General features: G+C 43.2%; 1 long non-coding RNA gene across 1 annotated transcript; it reads left to right on the forward strand.

The window, feature by feature from the left end:
* Window positions 1-10,820: 10,820 nt before the first annotated feature.
* Window positions 10,821-20,664, forward strand: LOC146586865 (uncharacterized). The gene is made up of 3 exons (XR_014897744.1): window positions 10,821-11,057; window positions 13,506-13,673; window positions 20,103-20,664. It is a non-coding gene; the product is annotated as an uncharacterized LOC146586865 (long non-coding RNA).
* The last annotated feature ends 4,561 nt before the right edge of the window (window positions 20,665-25,225 follow it).

Consider the following 25,225-nt stretch of genomic DNA (forward strand, 5'->3'; position numbering starts at 1 on the left):
ACTAATTTAGAACCCTAACGTGATTGTTAAGTAACTTAGCCTTGTTTAAGATCGTTCAAATAATAAAGCAGTATAAACTGAGAATGATTGAATGACATGTTAGAGATGTTTTAGAAGTTAAAGTTTGTTAGTATAACCCTAGACCAAACCTAGGCCAAGTAGATTATTATTAATTACTATTGAATGTGTTCTGTACACAAAAGGATGGCTGCCCATTCMCCAGGAATCCACTCCTTAGGAGCCTTAGGAGCCCTAGGAAAAAAGTTAGTGGACTCTAATTACTCCTCAGAGATCCACAGGCAGTAGGAGGGAATCTGTAGGAGTTTTGTAACCGATTATGTGGGAAGGGAACGCAATGTAAGGGAAGGGCAGCCTCTAAGGACCAAGTTCAAAAAAGGACTCTGATATTATGGTATTGATCATCTCATCCAAAGTTGGAGTGTGCAAAAGCTTTCACTGTCTCCCTAYGGTTCAAAAAAATAGGGAAAAATAGCATTAAATAGCATGAGCAACTGCTGGATCCATCAGCAACCAAACTGCAGTAAGGCAACTGTTTTGCAGCTCCCCATGAAKAAGCTGGGATGCGAATGGCTTGTGCTACCCAAGCCTGGTGCTGGGGCTCCTGCTGAAAAGGTTTGATTTTAGAGGCTACATCCAAATTCCCTTCGGTCTTTTCATCTTTATCCCCACATCTCCTTCAACATAAAGACACTGATGAGGCAATGAGGCCCTGTTCACTTCTCCATGTGTTATGATAGAGTCTCAGCTCATTCTGCCCTTGAAAGAGAGTTTTCCTATTAAAGGAAGTAAATACAAACAGGAGCGAACAGCAGCCTAACAACTGCTCTTCCAAAACCAAGTCAGCACTTAACAATCAGCTAGCAAAATGCAGATGCCTTGGTCCAGAATGACCATCTCAGAATTCAGCCAAAATCCTCCTTATCCTCCACATATCTCAGGAATCCACTTTGCTTCTCTGTCCCAGCGGATGGATGGGTGTCAGACTGTCTACCTTCTGCTAGATGGCAGCAAAGCCAAAAATCTGTCTCTTTGCGCGTTGATCTTGTACTCCCCGCTCTTGAATATCACTTATTAGAAGTTAATGAACAGCTGCTCATGGCTTTCACTGCCTTTCCCAGGGTAATTCTTCCTGGTGAAGGTAAGTAGCCTCAGCCAGTTCTTCATGGCTCATTCCATGCCATGCCAGGCATCCAGCTGGTTTTCCCTCTATCTCCTCCTTTCCTTGTTCATAGTGAAAAAGAATCCATTCAATCCCAATGCAAAGGAACAGAAGAACATGGGAAATGGAGGAATGCACAGCAACAGTAGCACTTATTTAGCATTGTCAAAGGAACTGTATGTTGAGATACAGATCAGAGCAGTGTTGCACTACTCCAAGAGTTAATCCAGCTCCTGCTAATTTCCAGTAATAGGGTACGCAACACTYTCAGCATACTGCACCTCCTTTTGCCAAAAAGACCAAAAAAGTATGCTACCAGCCAACTTTGGACACAGTGATTTCAGTTTTATGGGTGGAAATGTAAGTTCAGCAGTATATAGGAGTAGTCAGGCTGTTACGAGCATTCACACTCCTGTTGCTTCACTGTGATAAGGTGATAAGGTGATCTCTTGTAGCATACTAAACCACAGCATAAAAGGCAGAGGTACGTTAGTCAGGAGTATTAGGCTGGAAGCTCAGAAAGGACATTTACAACAATATCTACCAATGTCTCCCAGAGATTCAGCATACAATAAATGAATGAATTTCAGTCTTATTTAATTTTAACGGTGCTCCCCGTTCCAAATAGGATTCTGMTGTTTTTCTGGGAAATGATGAGCTTTAGATTGTCTGAATCTGTCCTCACAGAAAGAAAATCACTCTGTAGCTGCTTGGAGCAACAAAGCATACCAGTGCATTCAAAAACTTTTCATCTCTTATATAAAATTTTATAGAAATGAATATAATTTATTCCTTAATTGCTGTAAAAGATTTGGTGCTCATAGACAGTTGCTAGGCCGTAACCATGTAGATTTGTAAAGAAAACAAGTAGCAGGCAACAGCTAGGCATAAAGATTGATGTGAATGATGCGTTTGTATTTGTGGGATGGTTACTGCAGCCCCCAACTAGACAGTAGAATGCAAAAGGTTAAAAAGCCCTCCGAATCCCACACCGATTGGATCCCACTCYGAATCTAGTTCAGAGTCGCTAAAGTAAAATTAGTATTTATGTCTTCAAAACACTTTGTAAATATTAGCTAACAAAGCCTCACTATGCCTCTGTGAGGAAGATGTTTTATAGATGGAGACACACACCAAGAGATGAAATAATTTACCCGAAGTCACAGGCAGAGTCAGCATCAACAGAGATAAATACYCAGTGCTCATTAGACCACATTCGCACTGGGAATAGTCTCTTAAATATTTGACTGAAAAAATACATTGCACGCCCTTTGCATCCAAAGCAGAACAACTCGGCAGCTGTGACAAATTGTCCGGGAACTAAGTGGCCTTGTGCAGGGTCATCTCTTCTAGCTCTGTCAAATGTGCCACCCTGCCTGCTTGGTTGGATTCACACAGCATTTCATACGAAGAGAAAATGCAGGCCTGCATCATTGCCTACACTCTCTTCCACAACCTGACTCATTTTTAATGAGTATTTTATACACAAAAAAAGGGAATTGCTTGAGGAAAAACTGCTCTCACAGGTCTGGCTGGTTTTTCAGAAGGTGCAAGCTGTYTTAGCGTGATTCTAACTGAAGGAACTGGTAAAAACATTAAAATTATATGCCCGCTCTTAAAATTCACAGCTGGAAGCAGCTCCACATTTACAGGGTGATAAATTTGCTGAGCCAGATTCACCCTGGAGCCTGACACCGAGGACAAATGCAGCTGTGCAGCCTGGCAGAAAAAAAAGAGCAGAAAATACCTTCTTCCACCATTGGATCAGTGGGCAGAACGCATGTTTTCTTGCACAGCACATCAAGGCCACTTGCACCTTCAGTCATTAGRCAGGGGAGATGCTTCAGTTCCAGCCCTGCTTCCACTGTGTCACAGTTGTTCCCAGCTTCAGATTACTCCTCTTTAAATGGAGGTCCAACTCCTCGGCACGTTTTTACCGCAGATTCATTTACCTGACGATCACAGCTTGGGAAGCAGACGAAGGCAGCCTAGCATCACAGAGCAGAGTTTAACCTTCACCGCTTCTCTGATCTGCAGGCTGGCRGGCACTGCTCCACCTCAAATTTCCGTAGCTGAGAATCTCTGTGAGAACACTGTCTCTGACGTCTAATACTGCTATATTTTCCTCACTGTATCCTGGCAGTGTTAATTCTTTCACTCCTCCAGGAGAAGAAGGATAATTTCCATCCTATTTTGCGTCGTCCTTTCACTTTTGGCATTTTTTCTGTTCCTCTCTACACTGGAAACTGGTTTTGTCTCACCATTTGATTTTCTTATCTTGCTTTTGCTAGACTGTAACCTGCTCTCCTCCAGCTGTAGTTAAGGTAAAGGTAACCTCAAAGGGAGAAATTAGTTTGAATCTTGGCATAACAGTACAGAAGTATCTCTGAAACAAAAGAGGTATCTGTATGCCTACCTGGAACATCTGTAAGCCATCAAGATGGTTACAACAATTCTCTCTACTTTTCYCTCCCAAAATGTATTCCCACCTGTTCTCTTTTCGGTGTTCATCAAACTGTAACAGAAATAAATCTGGAGATTTATGCCAAAACCCATTTTTTTTTCTTTCAGCCAAGAAGACTTAATTTGATGCCTTTTCAATAGTAACGCAACATTGGCTCACTTCTGAGTAGACATCCTTTCTTTCCATTAACTTCTGCACGCTCTGCCTCAGGTGTATGATTAACAAAGAGCCAAAGCTGGATCAGTTTATTTATCCAAATAATCCTATTAAGAACCATGGGGAGTCTAAATGCTGGTAAGGCAAGTAGCCCACCTGTTAAAATGTTTGGATCAAGGAAGAGAAAATGAGTCCAGTCTGTTTTTTMTATATTCTTGAGACAGAATGAATAGCTATGCAGGAAAATATATTTCTGGTGTATTTTAAAATCATCATAGCAAAGTTAGAGGCCATGTTCAGACAGCAGAAGAAACAGTTCTGAATATGAATACTATACCAGATGCCTAATTTTTAACAGTAGGGCACTGAGTTTCTGTTTGACAGAAACATTACTAAGCATTGCGTGCATCACACTTGACAAAAATGCAGCTCCATTTTCAATGCAGTTTTTAAACACCTCAGTTATTTTAGATAGAAGCCCTATGACAGATTGTGCCTCCTATTTAATTATATTTAATAATGTTTCATCTCAGACATTACATGTGGGGATGAAAAGCATGCTTCCGTGTAAGAGAGCTGCCATGCTTGGAGGACAGAGTGAGCTGGAGCTGAGGAACATTTCCAGTTCTGGAGTTACTTCAGAGTGGGGTCAGTTACTGCAGAGTCTCATCGATTATTTTTTTGCCCAGTTCCTGATCAGTTCCATAAAACAGAATACTCTTTCCTATAAATATGTTTCTACTAAGAAAAAAGAAAAGCACAAGGAAAATGCCAGAACAAGAAAAAACACTTGCCAAACCACACGTCTGAAGGATGGAAGCGATACAGATCCTRTTACGGCGTATAGCAATAAGGATTAGGAACACCGCGGAATGGCTTTCTGCTATCCTTTCACAGACAAATCTTCTGAGYTCTTCCAAGGAAATCATTCCAAAGCGATGACTGCCACATTAGGCCCAGAGCACTGATTTCCAAGGAAATATTTATTAAGACCCAGKCTTGACAGGTAGGATTCAAAGCTCCTTTCACTTTGAATAAGTTCCCTGGTTCTGTAAGTATTTTGGATCAACATCATCATCTAATGGATATGGAGGACAAGGGAATCTGTTTCTTTTTGAAATTTGGTTTACTGCAGCTTAAATCACCATCAGTTTCCACAACCCTTTTTAGAAACAGCTTGAGCAGCCAGCATCCTAATGTTAGGTTTGCGTTACACCGTCTGGGCTTCTTTCACTTTTTGAAGTTGGTAGCCGCTGAGCTATTCACCTGTTCCACCTTTCCAAGAGATGTAAACCACCTTTAGAAAGCCAGTCCATAAAATAYGACCCACTAATACTGCTGGTAGGGAGCAACGAGGGAGAAGGGCAGGAGGGCAGTTACTMCCCGCTGTCCCACAAAACGCCCCGGCTGCACCAACACCMCCTCAAGGAACGGAGCTGCTGGGAMCTCACGGAGGCCCTGAGCCCCCCTTTCGTGCTGTACAGCATGGAGGTCCATACGGGACCTGCACTGGGGCCCAGGGTCACGCCTCCCAGTCTGCCCAGGCACTGGCCAGAGCTCCAGACAGGCTGCTGCCCACTGCTCAGACTTAGCGCAGGCAGAGCTATGGCCTCTCCAATTAATTTTCTTTGACTTTTCTTGTAAAGTAAGCATAAATTAAAACAAACCAGCCCTGAAATGTTCCTAAGCAGCAGCACACAACTCATTTTTCACAGAAGCKCTTGAGTGGCTACAGATTCCCTCAAACCAGCACAGAGTGAGAACTCCCGCCTCACGTCCACAGATGTTTCCTCCACGCACATCGGCGCGTGGGCGTCCTTGGGAATGTGAAACCATGCTCTGTCCTTCTTCAGGGAAACAAGATAGCCATCTATTTATGAAAAATAAAAAAGCACACTTCAAAGTAACGTGGAAACGTTCGACTGCGCCATCCCCTTGGTGTTCTTGCTTGGTGAAGCAAGGTCCCACACGCTCCGCCAGGCGGGATCAGCCGTGCACTGGCTCCTGGAGGCAGCGAGCTACGTGGTGCTTCTTGCATCGTGCTGCTGGAAGGTCACAGGCCCCAGCGGGCAGCACTAGCCAGKGAGTTACTGCCGTCCCAGTTACTCCACAGCCTGGTTGGTTATCYCAACGGCTTGAGAGCGCTCTTTTGAGTGCTGTGACATTTAACTGCCTCTGTGCAACTTATTCTTGTCTGTCTACATGCATTTGGAATTTCTATTTTATTTTTTTTTAATTACACATCCTCTTGGGGTCTACTCCCTCTGCACCCAGGGTTATACAGCAATCTCTGTGACCACTGATTAATCTGTCTCTGGACTCTCCAAGGATTTTGGATACCTCAGGGAAATATGTGGGAAGTTTCAGGAGTGTTACACTAAACAAAAATGAGGCAAATGCAATCTACTGAAAGGCAAAAAATTAGTTAATTCAATGAAGTGCTTGGGATTTTCCACTTTTAAAAAATTTGCCTATTTGTTTACACAAATGAATGACATGTCCAATAGATAGACAATGAAAGGAAGAAGGATTTCCTACCCTTAAAGWTATTTTTCTACAGACATATAGTGTACACTTTGATACAAGAAAAGAAGGAAACTAACACTCGGCATGTGCTCTCAACTTCAAACAAGTGGGTAGCTGCRTGAAACAAAAGCTAAATGTGTATTTTGTCATCTGAACAGGAAAGCCAGCATCTTTTGAGTCCCAACATCTTTATTTCATAGGAACAACTCCTGAGGCCTGGGCTGTGTTTTCCAGGTTCACAGTAGKAAAGAGAGGATTTCCAGGATGCAGACCGCCTACTTAAACACCTCGGGAGGCCCAATGTGGTCCAGCCCTGTGTGGCCTAGGAAAAAGGTGGGCAGCTGAGAAAGGTGGTCACTTTCCGATGGTGCTTGAGGTAAGCCAAAAAACAACGGCCACCTGGAAGCAGCTCTCTCCACTGACTAGGCTTCTCCCTTTGGCACCTCATTTAAGTGCCTGAAATTAAGAGGCAGGAATCCACGCTGCAGTTTTGAAAAATATCCGATAAAATAGCTGACTTTTACCTTTCTAGTACCCCTTACTGTTTCCGTACATGCGTTGGCAGTAGATACTTTTGTTGAAGTGTGGCAGAACTGTCATATCCTGAGCTAGAGGCTCAAGGGACAGCCCATGAGCTCATGCTTGCCTGCCTCCTCAGTGGAATAGGATCTTCCAGGAAACTTGAGGCAGGCCTATGTCAAAGAGTGAGATGGGGAGAGAAGAAAACCAACAAAACGTTATCTGATCTTTACGGACAGGTCTTCTTCTTCTTCCACCTAGATTTGTGTTTCAGATTTTCAGACAGGTAGCAGCTCAGTCAGAGCTGTTGTGCAGAGGTGGACAAAGAAGCTCTTGGGAATCTTGGAAGTCTGTCTGCTCCAAATGTCCAGAACAACATGACGAACCATGCTGCTCTCACAGTGAGTCTGACACCTCCAAGAACCAGAGAGGAGGAAAATGTAGGGAAGATTGCTGCAGCATTTTRACAGCCCTAAGCTGTTGCACTGGCTGACTTGTGAAAACAAAGCCTTCGTGGAACTGATTTCAAGTTCAGCCCTCACCTTTAGCTTACTTCTTGGCCATCCACAGCAGGTTAACGACCTCTTCTTTTTCATCTGTAGTATCCTCTAGACTGTCTGGGTTGTGTGTGGCAGCAATGTGTCAGCCCAGGGCTGACTCACTGCACTGAAACATTCAGCCAACAAAATTAACCACAACTTTTAAGTTTTACATAGGCAAAAAACCCAGCTCCTGTCTTTTGAGTTAATAAATAAACAGAAAGTCTTGGAGGGCCTACATTAGTCACCCAAGGCTTCCTTACAGTCCAGAGTGAGAAAAAGATACCCTGAAAAGGTAATTCAGGTCATAGAGTTTCTTGTCCACACAAATAAGAGAGCTTAAGACAATGAGGCTCTCAATTTAGGTGCCCCATTAAGTGTCTAAAATGAGATGGGATGAATCTGGGCGAAAGTTTTCATGCCATTGCAACAACAGAATCCTGTGAGGGTTGTTGCTGGGTTTCTACTTGGAGAAAAGCTAGCTCATAATTTTCCCACGAGCCTTTGATCTCCTCCCAGTGGCTCTGCTGAGGTCACTAATGCCCAAAAGCACAAAGCATTCCCCTTTTTTCCAATTTAGAAAGAGAGTGGGTGGGTAAATGAGTGTACCAAAAGGGTTTGGGGAAATCAAAGAAAGAGGGAGAATATCATTTCAAACCCCTGTCCTCAGTGAGAGATGTGCTTATACCTCCCCTTACATGTTTCAGAACAGAGTATCAGACTTTTCTGCCATTGCTCTCAAGGCTGAGTGTTTAAGCAGACATACTGTACTGTTGCTTGAGGACAGCAGCAGCACACAAAGTGTATTTTAAGAAACCATTCCTTTTACTAACTGCAATTATACAAGCCTATAATGAAGACAAGAAAGGATTATTGCCCAGTTTTCCCACCTATCAAGACTCATAACAATATGTGCCATTTTGTTAAAGTATAAAGCAAGTATTTTTAAGTCATTCAGAAATATCCAAGGTAGGAGTGTAACTAACCACACTCCCAGCTTTCATGCACTGCATTCATAACCTGTAGCCTACCTTATGAATTCATGATAAGTGTTCTTRTCTGGGGAGGAAGGTGACTCTATGAAAACTTTAAGTATTGTCTCTAGTTCACGTTGATATATACACAGATCAGTGGAGCTTTTCATCCATATTTTCTGGGAAGAAACATTGAGTTATTCAGAGACTAAGCTGCTGTTGAGATGGAAGCTATAGGATCATGGAAAYGTAGGTTGGAGGAGACTTTCAAAGGTCATCTACTCCAATCTGCTCAAAGCAGGACTGTTGCCATCCCAAGGACAGATAATTAACAGTGGTTCTGGGTAACCTGCAGCAGTGTTACAATACTCTCCCTGTAAAGAAGTTCTTCCTAATGTCCAGCTGAACCTCTCAAAGCTGTTTGTGGAGTTCTCCTCTTGTCACACCATCAGCCACTGCTGAGAAGAATTTGGCTCTTTCATCTTTTTAATGCCCTTCAAGTAATGAAAGGCTGCTCACCTTAGATCACCCAATGGTCTCGTCTTCTGCAGACTCAGCTCCCTTAGCCTCTCCTTGCAGATCATGTGTCCTGGGCTCCCAACCATCACAACAGCCCTCTGCTGTTTGTTTTTCCTGTGTATTTCTTGAAGAGGGTGTCCCAAACAGACACAGTTTCATAGGTAGAGCCTCACAAGCACTAAGCAAAGAGAGTATTAGCTTCTCTCGATCTGCTAGCAATGATCCTGCTATGGTAGCCTAAGATATGGCTGGCCTTTTGCTGCAACTCCCAGTATTTTCACACAACAGGATGGTTTGTTCTTGAGCTCTCACCAACTTGCCTTTGAAATTCAGCCTTCTTCCCCTTAACGGCACTTCCCAAGGGATTCTGCCTAGCAAATCCCACAATGAGCTGAAGTCCACTGTCCTAAACTCTAGAGTCCTAACTTTTGCCACTCACCTTCTCATCTGTCCTCTGGATCCTGAACTCAATCAGCTTGTGGTCACTGTCACTGAAGCTGCCATCCATGGCCACATTCTTCCTCTAATTCTTCCCCGCCTGTGAACAATACACCAAGAAAGTATTGCCCCTGGTAAACAYCTTCACAATTTGCATCAGAAAAGTGTCACTAACACATTATAGAAAATGCCAGAATTGTCTGCATTATGCCAAATTGCCCTTTTAACGGATGTCTGAATTGTTGAATCCCTCACCTGTGAGCTTGCTCCTCTGCTCTTCAGAGCTTCAGGAAGTAGAAAGGTTTCTGATCTTTCCTCCTGGGTGCTAAGACATGGAGCACTTTTTTAAACCTATCATTTTTTTAAAATGTAATCTGTGTGTTACCTAAGCAATCCTATTCTACCTTCATGACTAGAATGAATTCAGCTGTGTATCTGGCTGCTTCCTTTTTCCTTATGGTGCTGCTGAAGAAATTCCTGCTTCATCTGCAAAGTTCACTAGCATGCAGTGAAGAAGAGTGGCAAAAATGAGCCATAGCACACTCAGGGGCTAAGAYGATGAAGTATTTACCTATTTTTAGACCAAAGCTGAAGTACAGAGCCCTGTGAAGGTGTAACATTGAGACTTTACTGTAGCTTTTYGGGTCTTGCACTTTTTGCAATCGTTTCCACCTGTGCAAAGTAAACAGACAAAATAAACGAAAAAGTCAGCAAAYGGAAAAAGACATTGCATTTCTTTATGCATTTTTGTATTCCTCTGATTTCAAGTATYGAGGCAGTACAAAATCAGACCTCTTATACAGTATTAAATCATATCCTTAAAGGAATGTATGTATTTTCTTGTAATACCTACAAGAAAAAATTCTCTGCTGTAAAAAGGAGTAAGAATTTACCCTCTGTTGGGAGGGAAAGCCATAATCAGTCAAGCTCTGTACAAAGATTTAAAGCAACATAATCAACCAGACACATCAGGGAGATTCCTCTGTCAGGGAGCTGAGTGTTACCAGTACCTGAAAGTAGCAACATCCTGGCAATGTCAATGATAAGCAAAGAGTCTCGATGGTTCAGTCTTTCCTCCCCTTGTGACCTATAAAGATGCAAAATGCTTTTTTTTTAATGAGCTTCTCAAATAAAGATCTGGCAGYGTTTATGCTGTGCCCTATCATTCTACCCCTTCTCAAAAGAGGGGTTAGCCGGAAAAATGGCTGGAAAATAGCCCTTAGAAATAAGGGCTGTGTGTCTGCCTCTTTCTAACCAAGTGGTTACTTTTTTCAGTAAGAATATACTCTTTTCGTCTTGCTTGTATCCTAGATCTCAGGTCAGGAAAATGAGACTCCTGTTACCCTTAGAAGCAGGGTCTCCCACAGCCTTAACAGCTTCTAGGATCCTCTTCAAGTCCATTAAATCCKACCGGGTGACTTTAAGAGAGCTGTGTTTGTTGGCCTCCTTCCTTATCTTCCCCACGCAGAGAATTTCTGTAATCCCTTTCAAATGGACCTCTGAGGTTTCCCCAGCTCTCCGGGCGTACAGTTATCCATTAACCCAAGCTAGCTCACCCTGTCTTTGCTGGCTGGGGTTTAAGTACCCCGTGGTTATACTTAGCAGCGGTTCTCCAGCCTCTCTCCCTAACCTGCRTGTTTATTTTCCGTAAGGCTCTTACGGGTTTAACCGCCTCCCTGGAATCTGCATTTGTCTAGCGGATCTGGATTCCCTCCCACTGGCGCCCGGCAGCCTCTGACAAGGTAAGCCGTTGTTACAGGGTGTCTAGTTTCCAAGCAAAGCTGAAATCTCATCTCTTTGCGGCTCCTTTGGCTTTCGCACTGTGCTGGCCTGAGGAACGTACTGGTGTGGGTGTCTTTTGCAGTGCCTTAAGGGTGCTCAGTTTGAAGAAATYGTCGGTACCAGCTAGCTTAGTCTGCCTAAGCCAGCTGGTCATGATCTGTGCCAAGTGGCTTTTTATTAAGATTACTGCTTTTAGAAGTTTTTTTTAAAGCACTTACCGATAATGGGGATTAGCCCTGATGTGAGCCAGACACAGGTACGGGCACATCAGCGCAATCTCAGTGCGCACCTTGTGCACCCCGCTCCTTGCGCCTTTCTCTGTTTGAAACTACAACACGATCCTCCTGGGAAAAGTGCTGATTTGGGGGGCTAGGCTGCGAATTTAGCAACAGTGCTGTTCCCCACTGGCAAGTGTGTTATGTGCAGTCCAGAGAGGCTAACAGCAGCATGAAGGCCTCAGCTCTTCCATATGCAGAGGAACAGCAGATGCTTCTAGTTCAATTCCTGAAGTAGATGCCAAGAGCTGGAACGGGAGCCTCTGTTGCTGTTGTAGCTTGTGAACGCTATGCTAGCAAGAGCATTTCTTGTTAGCATGACTGTATCTACACCACGGCTTTTGCTGGCACAGATATTTTGTGTTAAAGTACATGCCTCTGCCCCAGCCAGCACTCCTGTTCCAACCAACGTTTCTAGCGTAAGCCTTACTGGAGCTCTCAGCAGGTTGTGGTCGTACACAACCATCAGTGTCCATCTGCTGCTTGGTGGGAAGGGCTCTTCCTGGAGCATGATGTTCTAGCGATGGCTCCTCTGCAATGCTTAACTCAGGCATGGAAATGCTTCTGAAATTGTTTCATCTTTCAGTGTAATGAAGTTATCTCAGAGTAATGGTAGATTTACACTCACTGTATTATACTACCTTCCCCTGATTCCTGCCTCAACTGGGAAATTTTCCTGGACCTCAGAGAGAATGGAAAGTTTGGAGAGAAGTTATTTTTAAAGTGAAATCCCTCCAAAATACTTATCTTCAGCCAAACAATAGAGGTTTGGCACTATCAGTCACAGTCTAGCCAGCTTCTAGCAGCTTCTGGGCATGCTTACYAGAGTGATGCTGAGAGACAAACACTGTTGCATGCAGCTAAGGAAAATGAAAGGGAAACGCTTTGCTTCTCACCTCCCACTGATCCTCCCGAATAAATTCTTGCAGAAAAATAATTAAGGTGCTTTGTGTCTTCAATACTATATTTGGCTATAATTTTTTACGCTTAGAGATTTTATAAGTGCCACGGGGAAGAGAAGTATTATAAATTGTTACATTGCAGGAAACCTTTCTTCCCAGGGGAAAAAATATGCTCAGCTGAGCTTAATCTGGCTGTCTCCTAGGGCTTGCCTTTACAGAAAACCCTCCTGAGATAAAGCAAACATTGTAGCAAAGCAATATGTGTGGTGCACTGATGGTTATGGCTGGTCAGTGTGAGCGGGACCATTGCCATCCCGGTCATTTCAAGTTCTTGGCAACAGGCTGACAAAACTATGCACAGTTTACAGCTGCCGACACAAATCAGATACAACCTCCGTCTCCTCTCAGCTTTGGGTGGCTTCCCACCAGCCCGTGGCAGGAGTTGCTCTCAGAGCTGACTGACCGCCCCAAGCCGCTGCTGACATGTGCTTTCTGGGGAGGACCTACCTACGAACCGCAGCTCGCGGCCGAGCAGGGGTGACGCCTTCCCTTTCCAAAACATGGCCAAACCACTGGGTTGCTCTGCTCTGCAGCCCAGCCTCCCCTTGGATGCGTTCCTCTGCCATCAACTTTTTTACCRTAGACAGTTATTTTTAAAGCACCTCTGGATCATCTCAAGAGGTTTCCCCCCTCCMCCAATTCCCAAATCAGTAATTAAAAGTCTATGTTAGTTTTGCAAAATCAAATTAAGTAAAATTCCCCAAATGGAGCCCATTTTGCCTGTGACAGACATTGAAAACTGTATCTTTGGAAAAGCATCACGTTACAACTAGTCCAAGTAGTCTATGTGAGATTCCCAATGGCTTTGATGAGAGGTGCAAGGTCCCCTTGAGGGCGCAAACATTGCTGCCCTTTTACCAGAGACATTCTTGAATACCAGCGAAAGCCCCTCATATGCCTTAATTTCAGCAAAAATCCCTTCCCCACTTTTGCCTAGTTGTATTCTCTGCAGATATTTCTGCTTCTAAGATCTTAAATATTCTTCAAAACTAGATTTCATTTTCCTCAGACACCTTGTGCTGTCTCACACTGGATGCACGTAGGCTGTGGTAAGCTAAACAAGGTTTAATTTAAGAGGCCGTCAAAATGCACCTCCTTCTGCATGCACACGTGTACACGCACACAGGTGCTGACTGTGGTAGCAGGGTCTTTTCCTCTGCTTCTTTTAAAGGAATTGGCCCATCAGTGACCCACCTGTTGGACAAGTTAAAAAAACAAATCCCCTCACATGGACATCTCTGACTGTATCTGAAAGTGTATTCACACCTCCACGTTCACTGCCTCCCGTATATCCTTACTTGCTGCAGAGTGCTAGAGGAAGAGTCAACCTCATCTGTGGGTAATGTATTTTAGTGTGCACAAAAAAACATATTACCATGCACAGAACTGCCTCATTTTGTGTCAGATATGGGGAAATAGTTGTGCAAACCAGTTGGGCTTATGGAAACTATCACTCCAAAACCTTGGCTAACTTCATGGGAACACCAAGAGGCCCGTCACCTCTCCAAGGGCTATTTTCCAATAGGGTTTCAGTCYTTTTTTACCCCCACCCATTTTGACACCAGAGCTATTCAAAACAATCTATGACTACTTTTTTTTTCCCCCTTAAGATGAAGGGAGAATATTTTCCCTGTCTACAAGAATAGCTGAGCTCTGTTACTTACATATTTAAATGAAATTAATCCGGGGCAGAAAGTTGGTCTGGAAAACTTCAAGATCAGAAGCTGAAGGTTTAAGCAGATAATTAGCATCTGAAAATAGAGCTATTAAACAGGAATAGGTTGAGTTTAATATTCCAGATATATATCCCAATAAGAATGAGAGGARAAAGAACTCTCTATTCCTGATAGAATAATGATATATATCCCAATGAAGAACTCAAGGGAAAAGTACTCTCTGATGAATACTACCACGTTATTATGGATCAGAGTCTGAGGAAGGGCAGTGACTGCAATAGCTTCTGCAGTCTTTATTTGATGGATTTTAGGTACCTTTATGCCTTTTCATTGGTATCATCGAAGCACGTCTTACTCTTCAGCATCCTTAATCAGCATATCTGAAGTAGTAAGAACTATTTTTCCCTTTTACCGACAGGGAGCTCTAGGACAGGGGGGCTGAGACGAAACCCCTCAGAGGTATTCTGGTACCTAATTCAGAGGAGAGTCTAGTACTTCCATGCATCTAAAGGTCTGGGACCAACTGACTGCAACTGGAAATTACCTTGGGTAATTTGCCCCTCCAGGGTCCTGCACCTGTGCTTTAATAACTAGACATGTTTCTCCTGCTACGGCAACTTCCCCTGAATTCAGTGTGCATTTCAGCTGAGTAAGGGAGTGGGACTGTGAGCAAATAAATATCACCCAGCCTGGAGMCCTGCAGCAAGTTCCCCATGAGCTCCCTGGGGTCAGCAGGGATCCGTGTTGGCAGTGCAGCATCCCAGCACAAATTTGACTCCAAACTGGGAAGTCTGCACTTACATTATGGTCAGACAAGCACATGGGATCCCTCCATAGCATRCTTCTGCCTCTGATGCCTTGGGCCATGACCAAAACTCCTCGCCTACTGCAGTACAAAGTCTCCTTGGCTAGGAGCTAGTCCATGGTCACGTAACCTGCCTTCGTTGACTGTACTGGCTGGGTGCCCCTGTTCTTGCCTGACCACATCCTTACACTGCATCCAAAACCTGGCATTAGCTCCTCAGACCTCCTTCTTTGTCCCTGTCACCTTCAAGAACAGTGTAAAGAGCTGCACTTCACGGGGAGATAGCTCTTCTTCCCTCAGACACTTAAAATATTATGAAAGTCTTAAGTATTACAGTTTGACCCAATGGCAGCAGATTTCAAGGAAATAGCTTGGATGTTTGGGGATGGAGCCCTTCACAAACCTTCTTGAAGCTCCAAGGATGTATTTCTGATGCTGGTTCTTGAGACTCACACCTTCAATCTTGAATGTGCAAAAATGTCTCTTTTGTTAGAGGATTTAACTGTTGCTTAGGTTCATCAGCAAAGGTAATTTTGGTCTAATTAGCCTTCTAATTTCTGTGTTATCCCTTGTAGGAATATGCCCTCAGAAATCAGTAAAATGGTTTATAATATATGCTAATTGCAATAATCTGATTTGTCTTTAATTATATATGTAATGGGGAAACTAATTGGAAAGTTAAGGGTATTCTGCAAAGGGCCAAAATATGCAAATCAGGAAAAGAACAGAATATTATCATTCAACAGCCAAGAAAAATGCTTACCAGTATATGGAAGAATATACTTGCATATATGGTTTCCTGTAGTAGGAATATTGGGTTGCTTAACATCTTTTTGAGTTCCTCATTGTAGCAAAACTTGTTCATAAATGTAATGACAAATCAGGTCTTGTCCTTACAACATCCATCTGTGATGAAATGGAGCATTTATTACTAGGACAAAATAATAGAGAAATTATTTGCAGATTAGGAGGCAAACTATAAATTAAAGTTGCAAGATATAGTAATAGGCTTCAAATGAAATTTTCCTGATTTTGACATTTCTGCGTTGAAAGAATCGTATCACTGTATCTGAAGTTTCCTCTGTGTTTGAAGAATAGTTTGGGCTGGTAGATCTTTTAGCAACTTTGCAGTGTATTTTTCCCCTTCTCAAAGATTAAATTAATAATGATAGAAAAATAGCAATTAACCGGCCATTTATTATTTCTATTCTTAAAATGAACTGTTCTTTGCATGAACTACAGTCAAAGTCTATCCATGCTTTAAATGTTGTAGTGTAATGTGACTTTGCAGAGCAGAAAGAGAGAGAGAGAGAGAGAGAGAGAGAGAAGAGATTACAGGTATTCTACAAAAGATATAAGAAGGAAATCGTTTAAAAATGTGTTATTACACGAAAGGACATAGAGGAGTATAAAACAAAGATGTAGCTATCAATTGTTTTTAATATAAATATTTGAAAGGATAAGGGTTTTCTGAAGTGCTTGCTTTTTGGTTATATATATAGGAGAATTCAGAGTTGGATTTGGAATTCATCCAGCCAGATTTTTGTTCGATAGAGGTTTTTGTTGTGGACTTTGGTTTGGTTGTTTATTAGACCTGAGCCAACAAAAGCAAATATATGTTTGTACTCAGCCACTCTGGTTCACAGCGCTATACCTTGCTGAAGTCTTATCCTCAGTGGCAGAGTATAGGAACACGTTGCACTGTGAACGGGGGTGGCTGATGCACATGCTCTGCTCCTCTTAGCTGCCCCAGACCGATTTGCCAGAGCTTGTCCAACAAGCCTGAGTACGTCTTCTTCTCTTCGTGCCTGACCTTGGAAGCACGTCTGTAACGGCTTTTCTATTAGAAAAGAGTTAACATTTGCACCAGTTTGCAAGCATGCAGTCTTGAGCTTGGCTGGTCCCAAGGGTAAGCCACGTATCTTAGATCAAGAATCTGGAGAGCACCCACACTAGATTTTCAGCTATTTTAAGAGACCTGAGTTAAACAGCAATCGTTTAATTGAACGTACAAGCGCCTAGTGAAATCTGGCACTCCTGCCTGTGCAGAAGCTTTCGGAAAGCAGAGTGACGCCCTGGCTCCTCAGCTGTAGCAGGCAAACTGGCTTCTGTAACTTAATGCGGAGGGAAAACTGATATCCGCAGGAAAAGCACGCTGGCTGCACCTTGCTGTTATACCTGCTCATGGCCATGTCACGTTCCAGCAAAGTGTCAGTGCTCTTCTTGGGTACAAGCTACGTGCTTCAGTATCAGAGTTTTCTGGGAGATTTAATCACATAACAAGCAGCAGGCTCTTTCTGAGCAAAAAGACTTCAGTCTAACGACGTTCAGCCTTTCAAATTAGAGTGTGTTTAAATTACTCGAAAAAGACTCAAACACTGCAAGMTCTTCCCTGGCACCCTTGGAGTCTAGCAGACGGCTGGACACGGGAATGACCACAGCAGAGCTACGAGGCAGAGAGCACGTGCTAGAGCAGTGCACAAAACCTTGCCTGTATTGTTAGCAAATACAACACATAATGGAAAGAATTTCACTTGTGCATTTAAACAGAAAAGATAATGGCTGAATTTTTAATTTTTGAAACACTAAGTCTTTTACTGAAGGCCTTTCTAGATAGTCCAAGTGAGTGGCATTTATATTATTTCTTTCTGTGGGCTTATGTCAGCAGTGGATTTAGCCTAACAAATATCACACTCTGACATTTCCTAATTTAGGCAACACAAAACACATCAACAATTACATTTTTAAATGACTTGTGTGTATGTGAGGGAAGATCCTAGCCTTTTAGCAACTGGTAGCTGAGATCCCAACACAGTTAGGACCGGGATGCTGTAACATCTGCTAATCTTCTTAAGAGAACTAACTGCGCAGCAGGACATGCCTTAAAGCTTGTTCTTAATTTTTTAATATTTTTCACTAAAGAGGGAATTTGGGAATTACAATACATTCATGCATTTTTGCTTTCTCTGTCAATAGGACAAAACAAGGCCAGCCACAGAGAATAAATTAAAGATGAGGCATTTGAAATATTAATTTAAAATAATATTCTATATAGATATAGCTCTGTCATGATGACAAAATATTCAAAAGACTTTCTAATTATCTGTGAATTTGAAATATTGGCTGAGTAACTGCAACAAATAATGAAACAAGTAACGGAAAATAACCTCTTTTTTTCCAGCGAAGCATGTCATTGAACACGCTTTAAAACAACTAGAGTCTAATTCAAAAGTTGGTGTAGGTCGGTGGAAGTCTCCGCGGTGGGTTTTGAATCACGTCTCCAGCAATATCGTCCTACCGCAGCGAAGAACTCGGCCGGGGCACCGCAAGGTGTCCTGGCCAGGGGCAAGCTGCCCCGGCGGCGGCCAAGCTGCATTTCCCCCTTCTCCGACGGGCTCGTTTAGGGAGCTGTGCACACGCGCTGCCGCAGGCCTTCSTGCGGATGGTCGTTACGCAGCTCCCCGTGACACCCAAACGCTAGCACTGCCGCCGACCTTGCCTGCTTCAGGAAAACGAATCTTCGCACGCGAAGCCTTTTCGGCGGCTGCAAACCCTTTGCAACTGGAGCCCCAAACTAGAAGATAACTTCGTACTTTTTAAAGGAAAGTCAAACGAGAAAACTAATCACYCATCCCTCATCGGCTTCATTTGACTTAATCTTATGTTTTTCCACAGAAATGTCAACTGAGGGAGCCCAAATGCGGCTACACACCACGAATTACGAAAACACTCGTACAAAAGATGCAGTGCAGTGAGGAACGATAGGAGCAAATCTGGATGACATTTAACGTAACAGTTCACAGTCATCTTGTTCTTGGATTTTACTGAAAATTACCAGGCAGCGGCTGGAAAATATGTGCTGTTGGGACTCTGTTCAGAGTCGTTATCAAAGCTTCTTTACAATTAGTGGCAAATTGTTGTTCACTCCACTGACATTCTCTGAAATAAGATCGCCCTGATTTCAGCCCRATGCTATTCACGGGCTTGTGATGCGCAACTCTACGGGAAACGCTTTTTAATAATAAATGTAATAGCAAGTATTYGCATGGCAGCCAGCAGCAATAAAAAGTTACTGCTGGTCAGCATGTTCAGTTAATCTTTGCAGCTCCCAGAGAGGTGGCCGTGCAAGGCGGTTTTTGTCGCTAACCTGCCGCRGGTGAGTCACGCCGTGCCCGGCCGCGGCTCAGCCTGGCCGAGGAGGAGAAGCCAGGCAGGTCTGTGGCCCGGGCGCTCTGCACCCTGCCGGTGGCCTCTCTCGCCAGCGGCCTGTCCCGCACCCCCATTGCTCCGTTCCCTCCCGGGGGACACCGCAAAGCTGCCGCGGCACCACAGAAAACTGGAATTAACTGTTCTTCCATGCAAAAAGCTTTAGTGCAGCAAAATGTGTACCAGTCRCAAGCGCGGTGCTGGTGCAGCCTGAGGCGTACATTAATAGAAATGTAGACTATTATTGTTAGATAAAGCCTTGAGAAAAAGATGGCATTAGAAGTATTACAAGTAGCGTGGTCCCCGACCATGAGGGACGTAACTGGAGTGACTTTGTTCCCAGTAACGTAAGTGTTAGCAGCATGGACCACGGGGAAGCTTTGTCAATCTAAACATTGTCAAGCAATCCATGCAGCAAAAAAAAAAAGCCCTGACTCTTCCTACAGCTATAGTGAAAGCATGTAATGTTTGTGAAGGCAAAGATGTTACTAAYAGCTCCTTTGACGTGATGGGGTGCATACTGGTTTTTCTCCTCCTCTYCCAAACAACAAAGAACACTACTGATTTGATTAAAGCTCAACCTTCAGACATTGAAAATGCAGCACAGAAATCTTGATTAGCGATCACTGCTACCCAAAGTTAATGATTGTTAATGATTTATTAACAGTTGCTGCTAACTCAAATGAGCTTCTGCAGCAAATGGATGAAATTATATAGGAAATTACTGTGCCATGGTACACTAGATAAATGATTCCCCTAGCGTGTATTTATAGAAGCAAATTGCACAAAGAAAGCAGCAGAACAATTACCGAAACTAATCGCTCTTGAAACTTGGGATCTTGTTTACCTTTTATTTGAGTCTGCAAAATGGACAGATAATATCCAAGAAGAGCACTATTACAGTCGATGGCAAGACTCAGCATCTGGTACCAGTACACTAGCTTTATGACTACAACATACACTTTTCCTGCTCCCTGACAACCTTCTAATCTTAAAGGAAAATATACAAAATTGTGGACAGACTGTATTTTTTCAGTGATCGGTATCAGGGATTGGAATTAAAACCTTTTTCCTCTTTTAGGGCCTTATTCAGCAGAGAAATGCGGACAGGCAATTGTGCGTGCACGTGTGTGACCACCAGCTTCAAAGAGGCAATATGGATCTATCCACATTCATCCTGCTGTAGGATCAGTTCTTGGTCATTTATTTTATTTAGCTGTTCTTGCAAAAAAACTGAGGCTTGGCTGCTTTATATTATGTTTAAAAGAATGTGAGGGATAAGGAGGAAAAATGATGCAATCATCAGAAAATTATACGAAACAGCAATAAAATTTTACTAGTCTAATGAAAAGGAGAGATGGAATACAAACCTACAACAAACATTTTTATCACATGGCTATATTTTGTTTAATAAGAGAAGTTATTCTTAAGTGAATGAATGATTCAAATGGAAAAATATGTTCTAAATGTTCATCATCTCTGTAGGAGAGTGTTGTTTCAACATGCACATTGTGGTTTGAGAGAGAACAGTTTGGCTTTGTAACGAAGATACGAGCTTTAGTGGTAAGAAAAGGCTACGTTACTTTAAAAATCAGTCAAGGCTCCAGAAATAAAACTTTATTTAATGGAAAAATATCACATAATTATTCCCAAACTATTATTACAGCTAGGACTTGTCATGTGGAGAAATCCACAGTCAGTTATCCATGCTATTGAATTATTTGATAGTCTCCTTGAAAGACACCATCTCATTCACATTATAACATTATAGTAGCACAGTTACAGTTAGATAGTCAGCAAAACTATCTTCTCTTTCACAATAAAAGAGGATCATAACACTGCAGTGAGGAAAAAATGTCCACATCCTAAAACTTTCAGCTGCATTTTTGAGCTATAAGCCCCTTACCTACAGCTTTCTTTCCCTTCCTTCCTGGAGCATTAATTTATTCAACACAGAAATCTCCTTCCAAGTGAGCCTCTGATTCAAGTTTCCAAAGCCAAAAACTTGTTTCACATATGGAAAAGGAAGCCCAAGTTGGTTGCCACATCCAAGCCCAGTCCTCACGATGAATTGCATCAACGGGGATGGTTGGGCCCATTTTTATTCACAACAAGACRTTGGTACGCAGCCCTTGGGGATGGTACATGAGCTCCTGGGCATATATCGGTTTGGTAACGTGAGATAGCCCCCAACACTTTGTGCCGCAGTCACCTGCTGAAGCAGGTAGCTGGGATACAAGTGGGATCCAGCTTGTCCAAAACTCAGAACAGAGCCTGTGAGAGTACTGAATGTACTGAATTCAAGTAAATGTATTGTATCTTTTTTTGATAATCTCAGAGGAAATCTGTGCAAGAATGACATTTATGACTTTGAGTGTTTATTTGTTTAAAACATTGCAAATGAAGTGATCTGCCATGTCAGAAATACAGCTATTGCCTGTGCACCATAATTGGGCCTCTCTGAATGCCCATTCCTAGGTGTGCTACTGTCTGGAAACAAAGACATTTTCAGCATTTGCAAGTTAAGCTAATTATAAGTACTTAGAGAAGTGGATAGGTGCACCTGAAACAAATTAATTGAGCCAAAACAAGATAAAAAATAGAGAACAATTCTGTTACACTGAAAAACAGCCATTACCACATCCATCATTCCTTCATTTCAGGTCTGCCAGAGCCGAGAACAAGAGAAAATAACTTGTTTAATTCATTAGGAAACAAAGCAAAGACAAGGAAGCATCATTTCTGCTCTTTGATCCTAACATCCTGAGAGGCAATGTTTGTATCTAGTGCAAAGATGAAAGTTTCCATATGCCTCTCATCCAATCTGAAAAATGTAGTACGTTTCAGTCCCCCGCACTAGGAAATCTTCAAGTAGGAGAATGCATCTATTTATAGGCACTGTAAGACARTAGCTATATTATTTCAATGTTACATTCCTGTTAGAGAGTATAAAGAACGCACACTTGCAGTTCGCCATGGCTTTTGCTCCATCCGTAGCTTTGTTCAATCATCGTTGGCCACGCCACAGAAACACACAGGCAGCCAAGAAGGCAAGTCATTTAATTTGTCTTTTTTTTTTAAAGGTCATATTCAGGAAAATCATATGAAGCTAAAGAACTCTAGCAAAACACTAGGAATCACATTAAAAGGACAAAAAGGAACCTTTAAGTAATATTTATATTAGTAACTTGTACCAKTTTCAGCAATCCTGATATGGACTAAAGTAAAATCTCAGCAGCCAACTCTAATAAATRCTGCGTATGATTTGGAAAGATCAATATTTTGACACCTTTCGTTTGGTTAAACCTTAAATTAATACCCAAATCCCAGGCTTTACTGAATGTTCCCATGAATTASTGCAAGCTCTCCAGGGAACACTGGTTGCCCTCTGCTCCCGTTAATTCAAAGCTCCCTTTATGACAGGAGTTTGTATAGATCTATTTAAGATTATGGAAACACAGGTTGCAGTTTCCTCTTGGGTATCTCTCTAGGCCTGAGGAAATTCAAATCAGACAGAAAACTCTACACCCACAGGAAAAATCCCAGTTCTGTAAAAGTGGAGGCTTCTTACAACTCTCCAGCTGCGGGAATGGCTGCACCGACTTCGTCATGTAACTGGAATGCACCAACTGGGCACTGTCCATAATGATGAAGTTCAAGGAAATGGCCTTAATTGGGATGAAGTTCAAGGAAATGGCCTTAATTGGACTTGTTTCTTTGAAAATGACCCAAAATTAAGTAAAACTGATGAACCTGCAATGAACATGGAAATAAGCCACTCCAGCCACTGAGCCAATAAACAAGCAAATAAATGAGCTGGTCAAACCACTGAATCAAAAAGGAGCTGAACCTTTTACCCTCCCTTGTATTCACAATGCTCTTCTCAGCTAAATCCAGTAGCAGCCATGGGGCACGGGAACTGTCTTCCTGCCCAACTCCTCACCCCTTTTTGCCCTTCAAATTGCTTTTAAAAGCATATTATTTTTTAAAWCATTATAGCTCTTTTCTCTGACCCATGGGGCATTAAATACTGATGCTCTCATTCTGTACATACCTYGCTTGACACAGATAAGATGATGGCAGCAGCCCCTTCGAGTAAATATAAGGCAAGGACTTCAGAATTTGGCCAGGAATATCCACTTCAGCTCCCTCAGCGTGGGGTCAGGAGGAGGCCCAGGTGCTGGTGCCCTTGCCCTAGGCAACAGCTGGATTAAAACTGACCTTGCTGAAGTGTAATTTCATCCACAGCAGAAATTCAGAGCTTGCTCTCGTCCCCCTAAAACTCACTGAAACATTCACTATCAGAGTACGTGCAGCACGTGGACATGGTGACAGCCACTTGCTACTCTGCTCTGGGCTGCAGTGGCATCCTCCTGCTACTGGAGTGACATTTGCAAACGAATGCTGTCAAACTGTCATAAATATCTTCAGCACCAGGTCCCTGTGTTCAGGCTCTAATGCAAGCATGAATGGTCCTCAGTGAGGCTCCTCTGAGACTTAAAGTAAAGTTGTGGGTTTGTGTTCGYTCTGTTGTGCCCTTTGCAGCATAACTCAGCACTCAAGACGAACAGGAAAACTTGTCCTGGAAAACTGGGTTCCTGGAGATGTTTTCATTGATTGCTGCTTTAAAAAATGCTTTGAGAAAATACAACAGCGATTCAGTTCAAAAGGCTGAGGATTGCAAGATATTTATGACCCTAAAAGCATGTAAATGCTCTATGTCTATTACCTCTGCTAGACTGTCTAGAAACTGTGCACTAAGGGAAATATATAGAAAGGGAGCACAGTGTAATTTCTGTGCTATAGATCCAAAATGGTGCCACGTCTTCCCTGGAGAAGCAAAGCCTGAAATCCTCTCTCTGCTCCAGGACCCAAACTACCACGTCACTGTACCAGCCTGCTTGTCACGGTGACACCAATGCCCGAGCAGAGAGAGCAAAACCAGGTCCTGAGCCCAGCGCCTCGTTCTGCAAAGCTACGTGGTACCTTCATTACGTAGGGAGCCTATTTAAGTTGATGAGACTTGAGGCATTTGCTTAAGAGTGCATTTTGCCAGGGACCTTGCTTCAGCCGTAACTGAGCAAGAATATTCTTGGGAATGCTCTTGGGAAAGAGTGCTGGGGATGAGGAACAGTGCACAGGATAAAATCCCCTGTGGGGCAGAGTCATCCCACAGCAACACCAGATCTGCTCTGTTTCACTGCCGTGGCTGGGCAGCCCCCTTGGCAGCGGGCAGCTCCCGGCCCGGCGAGGAGGGCAGGCCTCCGAGGACGCTGGCTGGTGTCCTCCCTGCCTGAAAAGTGACCCGAATCTGAGTCTCCCACACCCCTGCCAGCTGCTCGAGTTGCAAGGCTGTAGCACACAACAGCACCGGGAGCTGCCCTCCGGGAAGCGTCAGCAAAGGCATTTCTCTGCAAACAGGCCTGCCTGTGTGCTCAGCGGGGAAATGCATGCAGGGCAGCAGYGCTTYGCGAGGGACCCCCCTTGGCCTCGGRCACCATCCAGGCCCCCAGCTGGCCCACGCCAGGGCTGGGGAATGGGCAGCTCCAGTAAGGGGGGGACGTTAAACCCACGAACTGAGGAAGCTTTGCAGGCAGGTACAATCCCAGTACTGAGCTTCTCCTCTAACCAGCCAAGTTCTTTACTGGATTTGGCTCCGGGTTTTATACTTACAGACTCCACAATGGGTAAAGCCTACACGCTGGGGGGGGGGAAGATCAAATCACTCTAAGTGCTATGATATTRCATGAAAATCATATTTGATATCTGGTGAACATCAGCAACAGTGACAGCCGCTGGTCTTGGAAGAAATCACGAATGCTGACGCTGCAACGTGCAAGTACAATATTGCACATTATCTGCAAGTGCCTCCCTCCCACCCACCCAAAATTAAGCCTTCTGGGAAGGCATCCAAGACAGAGTACACCTAATACCCAGGCCTCTGGTCTCCTGTGGCAAATCCCTATAGTATGTAGCAGATTTAAGAGCAACAGAAAACCTAAAGCAAAACAAAGAAAACCATTTTTAAGAGCTACGCTGAGTGCCAGAAARCTAAATGAAGACTTTATCTACTCCCAAAATAACAAATTGGTCCAGTGCCATGAGTGGTCTAGCAGTTCTGGAAAGCTATCAGTTAATGCCAATAATAATAGACACCTTCAATGTCTTCTTTACAGAAATTTATCATATATGACTAATTCAGAC

Source organism: Rhea americana, unplaced genomic scaffold (assembly GCF_003343005.1).
Source record: "Rhea americana isolate MKP2758 unplaced genomic scaffold, rheAme1 scaffold_64, whole genome shotgun sequence".
Lineage (NCBI taxonomy): Eukaryota > Metazoa > Chordata > Aves > Rheiformes > Rheidae > Rhea > Rhea americana.